Here is an 11,703-nt window from a genome sequence, read left to right as displayed (position 1 = left end):
CTTCTCCCCGGTGCCTTCTTCATCCCCAGGCAAGCCACAATACCCACTTGCATGATAGTCATGCAGTAGCCATGGTTTTCAACTTGAATCTTTATTAAATGTTTGCTTGTTGAAAAGATGGTTATCGTTGTTCCGGTGCTGCTTAGAGTTTCATATTGACTATCGTGTTATGTTGTCTTGCACCTAGTTATCTCATACTATTTGCTAGTATTCCTTTCATATGATTATGCTTGCTAGTAGTACATGTTGATGTTGGTGATGGTTTTTGGTGCATGACTATCGTCTGTTCCGAGTGTCGTCATATGCATGTTCCATTGCATTCAGTTGGTTAAATGCTTGCATGGTAGCATTGTTGATATGTTCTTGCATGATATTTATTGTTGATGCTAGTGGTCATGCTAGGTTTCTATGAGTAGTGTTGTACTTGTGATATTCATGCACATCAGTATGCCATGCTCAGTTGGATATGATTCATTGTTGATATGGTCGATATTTATGTTGTACCCTCATGCTTATGTTGATACCATGCTCATGCATTGTAATTGCATCATGTTATTTTATCATGGCTTAGCATATTTGCATTCAAGTTTAACCGGATTAAATTGAATTTGAACAACTGTTGGCTGAGTCATGGTGCCACCACATCGAGCTGACTAGTGCAACCACACTTACCTTTATGGGAGGGTCCTAACTAGGTCTATTGTCATGCCTCTCGCCGGTGCCTCCAACGAGGTAAGGTTATGGGCGTGCGGTACCCTGGCCCGGTAAGCATACATAACCTTATGTGCCCGTAGTTGGATGATAAGCGCTTTTGTCCCTATTTGGGACCATTTTGCCATGATGCTAGCCGTTTTGCCACGACGGTGGCCGTTGGTGTCTGGGGTAGACACGGGGCCGCCCATGACTTAGCCCAGTGGGGAGTGAGCCGGAATGGCCGGGAGAGTGTCATGGCAGTAGGACAGTTTTGTCGAAACGTCGTTGGTCCACCCGAATGGGAGTGCGAGGCCATTGGTTCCGTGGTATGGGCATAGTGTGCTAACCTTTGCAGAGAGTGTGTTAAATCTATCGACAGACGTGCCCGCGGATAAGGGCCCAGTTCGTGTCGGTCACACTATGGGTCAATAGTAATAATAATGATGTGCTTAATAACAACCCTGTTTTTATGATGAGATAAGTTGGTTATGTGATCCGTGAATGATCACCGTTTGGTTACGAGGTAACCCGTTGAGCCTAGAGTGGTTCCGTTTGTGATCCATGAATGATCACCATTTGGTTACGAGGTAACCCGTTGAACCAAGTGTGGTTCAATTTGTGATCATGAGAGGATCACCGTGGTATCGAGAATACCGAGTTGTTGGATACTTGTGATGTTGTGCGAGAATCATGGGTAAAGGTCAAGCTCCTTGTGGTCATTTAATGATTACTGCGGTATTGTTTATACCAAGCTTGATTTGATCCTAAGATGATCATGTGATGTATGAGGATGGTAAGTGATTCATGTGATGGTTACGAGGTAGCCCGAGCAGAATAAGTGGTGCATATAGTGTCATCATGTTCCATGCTAGTATCGTCAGATTCATATGTTCATGCCATGTTCAAGTTGTTCTAACTGTATTATGTCCATGTTATTCATGCTATGTTGTTCTTATGATCTCATGATAATCCATGCTTAACCTGTAATTGCCATGTTGTTGTTTGCCTTGAATGCTTCTGGTTATTGTGAGCTTGCAAGTACATTCAATGTACTGACCTGGCGTGTCATGCCAGCTTGCAGGCCAAGCCGGATTTTAATGCTTGTTTGTCATGGATTCTTTGTTTGCGAGCTAGGATAAGCGTTCCAGCCAGAGTCCCTGCGGAGTGGAGTTCACCACCATCGTCATTGTTCCATTGCTAGAGTTATTCCGCTGCTTCGAGTTGTTCTGCTGCTTGCATAGAGCAATAGTGGCAGGCGTAGTGTCGTTGTGCCGATGTAATTCCATGTTATATCGGAAACCCTTGTACCCAAATAGATTGTAATAAAGAGTTGATTTGTTCTATGCTAAGCAGTGTCGTATTCCAGAAGACTTCATCTCAATCTCTGGGCTGGAATACGGGGCGTTCCGGTTTTCTCTGAGCCGGGGTGCCACATACTGTTCATCCACCGTCAACCTCCTCCAGCCTCCACCTGTGACTATTCATCCACAGGCTCCTATTCATCCAGCCTCCACCGCGCGCTCCTCCACCGGCTACTGTTCAACCAGCCCTCTGGGTACTATTCATCCAGCGGCAACGGCCTCTACTACCACAGGTTCCTGTTCATCCAACCCCACTGGGAACTGTTCATCCAAACCCCCCAACAACGCTCATTGTTCATCCAGAGGCAGCATCGATCGGCTTTAGTTAGCAGCAGTAGCGAAGGAATCGCTCGATCGGGTTCAGTTAACAGCCATCGATCGATCGCTCGGGTTCAATAACGCATAGCCTGCAGTGCAATCGCTCGGATTCAGTTAGAGCCCAACGCCTCGCTCGGGTTCAGTTAGAGCGCAATGCCTCGCACACATGCGCGTACGTACAAGAGAAACGCGCATCGCTCGGCTCCCGACCACCCACCGTAACCGGGAACTCCCTCAATATTTTCCTCGCCTTGGCTTCTACCATGGTTTTCTCCGTCATGGACGGCCCAAAGAATGTCATGCAGCTGCGTCTCCGGCCCGCCCAGGACGAAAAGCCCATTTTCTGTCATGATTTTTTGTCATAGAAGTAGGACCCCACCGCATCTATGATGATACCGGGTTTTGTCACAATTATCATCATAGAAGTGTCATAAGCATGACAGAAAAAAATTCGTTCGGCCTAAAATGTCATGGATGTGTCTTTTTTTCTAGTGTAATTGCTTTACTTTATCACTATGCATTAGCGATAGTTGTAGAAGCAATAGTTGGCGAGACGACCACGACGCTACGATGGAGATCAAGGTGTCGAGCCGGTGACGATGAAGATCATGATGGTGTTTTGGAGATGGAGATCAAAGGCACAAGATGATGATGGCCATATCATGTCACATATTTTGATTTCATGTGATGTTTATCTTTTATGCATCTTATTTTTCTTAGTTCGGCGGTAGCATTATAAGATGATTCCTTACTAAAAATTTCAAGGTATAAGTGTTCTCCCTGAGTATGCACCGTTGCGACAGTTCGTCGTGCTGAGACACCACGTGATGATCGGGTATGATAGGCTCTACGTTCACATACAACGGGTGCAAGACAGTTTTGCACATGCGGAATACTCGGGTTAAACTTCACGAGCCTGGCATGTACAGAGATGGCCTCGAAACACTGGAGACCGAAAGGTCAAACATGAATCATATAGTAGATATGATCAACATAGAGATGTTCACCATTGATGACTACTCCATCTCACGTGATGATCGGACATGGTTTAGTTTATTTGGATCACTTCTCATTTAGATGACTTGAGGGATGTTTATCTAAGTGGGAATTCTTAAGTAATTTGATTAATTGAACTTAATTTATCATGAACTTAGTCCTAATAGTATTTGCATATCTATGTTGTAGATCAATAGCTCGCGTATAGCTCCCCTGTTTTATTTTTGATATGTTCCTAGAGAAAAACTAAGTTGAAAGATGATAGTAGCAATGATGCGGACTAGGTCCGTGATCTGAGGATTATCCTCATTGCTGCATAGAAGAATTATGTCCTTGATGCACTGCTAGATGACAGACCTATTGCGGGAGCAGATGCAGATGTTATAAACATTTGACAAGATCAATATGATGACTACTTGATAGTTTAGTGCGCCATGCTTTACGGCTTAGAATCGGGGCTTCAAAGACGTTATGAACGCCATGGAACATATGAGATGTTCCAAGAGTTGAAATTGGTATTTCAGACTCATGTCTGTGTCGAGAGGTATGAGACCTATGACAAATACTTTGCCTACAAGATGGAGGAGAATAGCTCATCAAGTGAGCATATACTCAGAATGTCTGGGTAGTACAATCGCCTGAATCAAGTGGGAGTTAATTTTCCAAATAAGATAGTGATTGACAGAGTTCTCTAGTCACTAACACCAAGATACTAGAACTTCATGATAAAATGTGCGAGGGATAAAGGAAAATATTCCTGAGCTCTTCGTGATGCTGAAATCGGCGAAGGTAGAAATCAAGAAAGAGCATCAAGTGTTGATGATTAACAAGACCAACAGTTTCAATAAAAAGGGCAAAGGAAAAGAAAGGGAATTTCAAGAAGAATGGCAAGCAAGTTGCTACTCCTGTGAAGAATCCCAAAGCTGAACCCAAGCCTGAAACTGAGTGCTTCTACTACAAAGGAAATGGTCACTGGAAGCGGAACTACGCCAAATACTTGTCGGATAAGAAGGATGGCAAAGTGAACAAAGGTATATGTGATATACATGTTATTGATATGTACTTTACTAGTGTTCATAGTAACCCCTGGGTATTTGATACCGGTTCAGTTGCTAAGATTAGTAACTTAAAACAGGAGTTGCAGAATGAACAGAGACTAGTTATGGGCGAAGTGATGATGTGTGTTGGAAGTGATTCCAAGGTTGATACGATTACCATCGCACACTCCCTCTAGCTTCGGGATTAGTGTTGAACCTAAATAAATGTTATTTGGTGTTTGCATTGACCATGAATATGATTAGATCATGTTTATTGCAATACGGTTATTCATTTAAGTCAGAGAATAATTGTTATTCTTTCTACATGAATAAAACCTTCAATGGTCATACACCCAATGTGAAAGGTTTATTGAATCTCGATCATAGTGATACACGTATTCATAATATTGATGCCAACAGATGCAAAGTTGATAATGATAGGGCAACATATTTGTGGCACTGCCGTTTAGGTCATATTGGTGCAAAGCGCATGAAGAAACTCCATATGGATGGATTTTTGGAATCACTTCATTATGAATCATTTGATACTTGTGAACCATGCCTCATGGGCAAGATGACTAAAACTCCATTCTCTGGAACAATAGAACGAGCCAATGACTTATTGGAAATAATACATACTGACGTATGCAGTCCGATGAGTGTTGAGGCACGCGGCGGGTATTGTTATTTTCTGACCTTCACAGATGATTTGAGTAGATATGTGTATATCTACTTAATGAAACACAAGTCTGAAACATTTGAAAAGTTCAAAGAATTTTAGAGTGAAGTGTAGAATCATCATAACAAGAAAATAAAGTTTTTGCGATCCGATCGCGGAGGCGAATATTTGAGTTATGAGTTTGGCCTTCATTTAACAATATCGAATAGTTTCACAACTCACGCCACCGAAACACCACATCGTAATGGTGTGTCCAAACATCGTAACCGTACTTTATTAGGTATGGTGCGATCTATGATGTCTCTTACCAATTTACCACTATCATTTTGGGGTTATGCATTAGAGACAACTGCATTCACGTGAAATAGGGCACCATCTAAATCTGTTTAGACAACACCGTATGAACTGTGGTTTGGCAAGAAACCTAAGCTGTCATTTCTTAAAGTTTGGGGTAACGATGCTTATGTGAAAAAGCTTAGATTCAGCCTAATAAGCTCGAACCCAAATCGGAGAATTGCATCTTCATAGGATACCCAAAAGAAAATGTTGTGTACACCTTCTACCACAGATCCAAAGGCAGGATCTTTGTTGCTAAGAATAGATCCTTTCTAGAGAAGGAGTTTCTCTCGAAAGAAGTGAGTGGGAGGAAAGTAGAACTTGATGAGGTAATTGTACCTTCTCTCGAATTGGAAAGTAGCTCATCACAGAAAACCATTTCCGTGATGCCTACACCAACTAGAGAGGAAGCTAATGATGCTGATCATGAAACTTCATATCAAGTTACTACTAAACCTCGTAGGTCAACAAGAGCATGATCCACACCAGAGTGGTACGGTAATCCTGTTCTAGAAGTCATGTTACTAGACCATGACGAACCTACGAACTATGAAGAAGCTATGATGAGCCCAGATTCCGATAAATGACTTGAGACCATGAAATCTGAGATAGGATCCATGTATGAGACAAAGTATGGACTTTGGTTGACTTGCCCGATGATCGGCAAGCCATAGAGAATAAATGGATCTTCAAGAGGAAGGCGGACGCTGATGGTAGTGCTAGTATCTACAAAGCTTGAATTGTTGCAAAAGGTTTTTGACAAGTTCAAGGTGTTGACTACGATGAGAATTTCTCAATCGTATCGATGATTAAGTCTGTCCGAATCATGTTAGCAATTGCCGCATTTTATGAAATCTGGCAAATGGGTGTCAAAACTGCATTCCTTAATGGATTTCTTAAAGAAGAGTTGTATATGATGCAACCAGAAGGTTTTGTCAATCCTAAAGGTGCTAAGAAAGTGTGCAAGCTCCAACGATCCATCTATGGACTGGTGCAAGCATCTCGGAGTTGGAATATACGCTTTGATGAGTTTATAAAGCATATAGTTTTAGGGATTTATACATCTGTGCCCCTAGTTCCTTAGGTCTACTCATTCATCCCCGCACTCTTAACTTTTGCTAAATTTTCCCCACTCCCTTCCCAGAAACCATAATAATTGGGCACAACGGATGTTGTCGTCGGGTCAAAGGCTTAACCGTTAACTCTGACTAGTGGGGCCATGCTGGACTATGTTGTCCGTTCGACCTGACAAGTGGGGCCGCGTTGGGTGGTGTCACTGTTCGACCGTTGGGACGTGGTTTTGTTGGGCCGTCCCTTGCATTAAACATCTGCGCGCGCCGCCAGGACAGAAGCTTGCTATGCATGCACCCAACAAGCCCGCCTGCATGCATCGATCGAGCATGCATGTGCCGATGCCACGATCCCATGATGCATCGACCGAGCCTGCATGTGCCGATGTGTCTGCCATGATGCACTGACCGAGCAGCTTTCTTGCACGCCAGCCACCACGGATGCAGCGACGGCCACTGTCGCTGGTTCCTCTCTTCTAGCTAGGTGGCTACATATTTGTGGCTTGTGTAAAAAAAGAGCCACTCCCTTGCTTAGTTATACTCATTCATCCCTACTAACAAAGCTTGCTTTCATGCACTAGGTGGTTACTAACAAGGGAACCCTACTAACAAGTCGAGCTCTCTAATAATCAACAAATATGTAGTCCCAATATAGGTCCAACAAGCCCATAGCACGATCACATATTTCAAACTAGGAAGAACTTAATAATAGAATAGATAGAAAACTTAATAATAGAATTTAAGAAAAGGGCTAACAAGCCCATAGCAACTCCAACTTAGTTCAATTACAAGTTAACATAACATAGACTAAAAAAAGATAGAGGGTTTAGAACCCTAGCCGACGCCTTCTCCACCTCGCTCCTCCTCCGGGTGCCCTTTTCATTGCTCCTCTGGGGCGTTATCGATGGGGTACGGAAGAGTGTGCATGCGCGTCATGGTGGGGAAGATGTTGTTGTACTCCGTGAACCTATTGTGGGTGGTGAAAGTGATGAACTCGGAGCCACACCAAAACACCCGGCCGAGGAGGTAGAAGGCGTTGAATGTGTTGGTGAAGTGGGAAGGAGAGCAACCACCACCCGGTTTTGGATGACTTCCTCGACGCGGAACATCGCTGGAGATCCCCTCAAGAGGTGGTGGTAGCCGGACGCGAGGAAGAACCCGGTGAAGTTCCTTGCGGTCCTCAGCCTTGATATCGCCCACACACGTAGTGTGCATTCAACGTACACGCCGGTAGGGTAGAGCCTCTCCGGCACGGTGGGTGGGAAGCGGAAGGTTGGTCCGGTGTACTGCATGGCTGAGGGATGTGCAGACGGATAAGGGGTCGAAGAGCAAGAAGAGAGATAGACGAGGGATGGCAGAGGCAGAGGATGGCTTAAATAGCCATAGTGCTACGTGTTATTTGGCCGTGGCAATAACGGGATCAAATGTGAAGTAACCCGTGTTCAAACCCACCGCGGCATCGGGAGTGTACACGCATGGGAAATGGTGGTTTCAAAAAGAAGAAGAAGAAGAAGAAGCTAATTGCACGCGTGGGAATCCATGGTCATATATATTATATGAACAAAAAGAGACAATTTTCGAAAAGTTTGTGGCCATTTTGCATGATAAAAATAAATTTGGCCCTTAAAATTTGGTCATTTGCTACGCAATGTCAATTGATTTCAAATGATGCAAAAATACAGAGTCAGCACGTTCACAAAAAACAGAGCAAATGATGCAAAAATACAGAGCCAACACGTTCACAAAAAATAGAGCAAACGATGCAAAAAAACGACGCAATTCGACGGCCCAACCAGAGCTTGGTTTCCTTTTGGGCCCAATAACAATGTCTTTTTTCACGGAGTCAGTGGTGGGAGAGCAGCCAAGCACAACCAATAGGATCGCCTTTCATGGATCACCCCACGATCCAACGATGCGGAGCAGTCCTTGTGATCCAATGGCGCAGAGCCTGCACACAGCCAACCCACCTAGTTCCTTCTAGAAGGCCAGATCTGAGGGTTATCGCTTGGCGCGAGGGTATGATCGGAAGGTTGACGTTGGGAGCTAGGCTTAGGCGAAACCCCATGGGGTTTAGAGGGGTTTTGAGCTGGTCAACGGGGTTTCGATGGCTTTGACTGAGCATAACTAATTTAAAAAAATCGAAAAAATATGAAACCTTTGTCTTTCTTCGTTTTATAAGACAAACTAACGAGGAAAAATACTAAAATTGGTCTATGCTACCTCTTGAGCACTGCGTTGGATTTCCCCGAAGAGGAGAGGATGATGCAGCAAAGTAGCGTAAGTATTTCCCTTAGTTTTTGAGAACCAAGGTATCAATCCAGTAGGAGACCACGCACAAGTACCTCGTACCTACAAAAAATGATAGCAACTCGCAACCAACGCTTAGGGGTTGTCAATCCCTTCACGGTCACTTACGAGAGTGAGATCTGATAGAGATAATGTTTTTGGTATTTTTGATAGATAGATGCAAAGTAAAAAGTAAAAGGCAAAGTAAAAACAAAGCAAGTAAATAAAGTGATATAGATTGATATGATGAGAATAGACCCGGGGGCCATAGGTTTCACTAGTGGCTTCTCTCAAGAGCATAAGTATTCTACGGTGGGTGAACAAATTACTGTTGAGCAATTGACAGAATTGAGCATAGTTATGAGTATATCTAGGCAATGATCATGTATATAGGCATCACGTCCAAAACAAGTAGATCGAAACGATTCTGCATCTACTACTATTACTCCACTCATCGACCGCTATCCAGCATGCATATAGAGTATTAAGTTAAAAACAGAGTAACATCGTAAGCAAGATGACATGATGTAGAGGGATAAATTCATGCAATATGATAAAAAAACATATTGTTATCCTCGATGGCAACAATACAATACGTGCCTTGCTGCCCCTTCTGTCACTGGGTAAGGACACCGCAAGATTGAACCCAAAGCTAAGCACTTCTCCCATTGCAAGAACTACCAATCTAGTTGTCCAAACCAAAAAGGATAATTCGAAGAGACTTGCAAAGATAACTCAATCATACACAAAAGAATTCAGAGAAGAATCAAATATTTTCCATAGATAATACTGGATCATAAACCCACAATTCATCGGTCTCAACAAACACACCGCAAAAAGAAGATTACATCGAATAGATCTCCATGAGAGAGGGGGAGAACATTGTATTGAGATCCAAAAAGAGAGAAGAAGCCATCTAGCTACTAGCTATGGACCCGAAGGTCTAAAGTAAACTACTCACACTTCATCGGAGGGGCTATGGTGATGATGTAGAAGCCCTCCGTGGTGGATGCCCCCTCCGGCGGAGCTCCGGAATAGGCCACAAGATGGGATCTCATGGATACAGAAGGTTGCGGCGGTGGAATTAGGTTTTTGGCTCCTGTTCTGATTGTTCGGGGATACGTAGGTATATATAGGAGGAAGGAGTATGTCGGTGGAGCGTCGAGGGGCCCACGAGGTAGGGGGCACGCTTAGGGGTGGCGCCCTCCACCCTCGTGACCTCCTCGGGCACTGCTTGGAGTAGGGTCCAAGTCTCCTGGATAATGTTCGATTGGAAAATCACGATCCCGGAGGTTTCATTCCGTTTGGACTCCGTTTGATATTATGTTTCTTCGAAACACTGAAATAGGCAAAAAAACAGCAATTCTGGGCTGGGCCTCCGGTTAATAGGTTAGTCCCAAAAGTAATATAAAAGTGGAAAATAAAGCCCAATATAGTCCAAAACTGTAGATAAAGTAGCATGGAGCAATCAAAAATTATAGATACGTTGAAGACGTATCAGGCATCCCCAAGCTTAATTCCTGCTCGTCCTTGAGTAGGTAAATGATAAAAAAGAATTTTTGATGCGGAGTGATACTTTGGCATAATTTCAATGTAAATCTTCTTAATTGTGATATGAATATTCAGATCCGAAAGATTCAAGACAAAAGTTCATATTGACACAAAAATAATAATACTTCAAGCATACTAATCAAAACAATCATGTCTTCTCAAAATAACATGGCAAAAGAAAGTTCATCCCTACAAAATCATATAGTTAGGCTATGCTTCATTTTCATCACACAAATATGTTCCCAACTTCTATACCCCCGATGACAAGCCAAGCAATTGTTTCATATTTAAATAATCTCAAACTTTTTGAACCTTCACGCAATACATGAGCGTGAGCCATGGATATAGCACTATGGGTGGAACAGAATATGATGATGGGGATTGTGTGGAGAAGACAAAAAAGGAGAAAGTCTCACATTGACGAGGATAATCAACGGGCTATGGAGATGCCCGTCAATTTATGTCAACATGAGGAGTAGGGATTGCCATGCAACGGATGCACTAGAGCTATGAATGCTCAACAAAAGAAAACTAGTGGGTGTGCATCCAACTCGCTTGCTCACGAAGACCTAGGGCATTTGAGGAAGCCCATCGTAGGAATATACAATCCAAGTTCTATAATGAAAAATTCCCACTAGTATGAAAAGACAACTTATAAGACTCACTACATGAGGAACAAGGTGCTACTTTGAAGCACAATATATGAGACTCACTACATGAAGAACAAGGTGCTACTTTGAAGCACAAGTGTGGAAAAAGAGATAGTAGCATTGCCCTTTTTATATTCTTTTTTTTGGGCCTTTCTTTTTTTTCTTTTGGCCTTTCTCTTTTTTTTCTTTTTTTTGGGCAATGCTCTAATAATGATGATCATCACACTTCTATTGATTACAACATAAGGATTACAACTCGAAACTTAGAACAAGATATGACTCTATATGAATGCCTCTGGCGGTGTACCGGGATGGTGCAATGAATCAAGAGGGACATGTATGGAAAATAATGCATGGTGGCTTTGCCACAAATACGATGTCAACTACATGATCATGCAATGGCAATATGACAAAAGTAATGTATGTCATGATGATGATGGTGGAAGTTGCATGGCAATATATCTCGGAATGGCTATGGAAATGCCATAATAGGTAGGTATGGTGGCTGTTTTGAGGAAGATATAAGGAGGTTTATGTGTGATAGAGCATATCATATCACGGGGTTTGGATGCACCGGCGAAGTTTGCACCAACTCTCAAGGTGAGAAAGGGCAATGCATGGTACCGAAGAGGCTAGAAAAGGCGGAAAGGTGAGAGTGCCTATAATCCATGGACTCAACATTAGTCAAAAGAACTCATATACTTATTGCAAAAATTTAGAAGTCAT

This window comes from Triticum dicoccoides, chromosome 4B, assembly GCF_002162155.2.
Source record: "Triticum dicoccoides isolate Atlit2015 ecotype Zavitan chromosome 4B, WEW_v2.0, whole genome shotgun sequence".
Lineage (NCBI taxonomy): Eukaryota > Viridiplantae > Streptophyta > Magnoliopsida > Poales > Poaceae > Triticum > Triticum dicoccoides.
Note: the sequence above shows the minus strand (reverse complement) of the source record.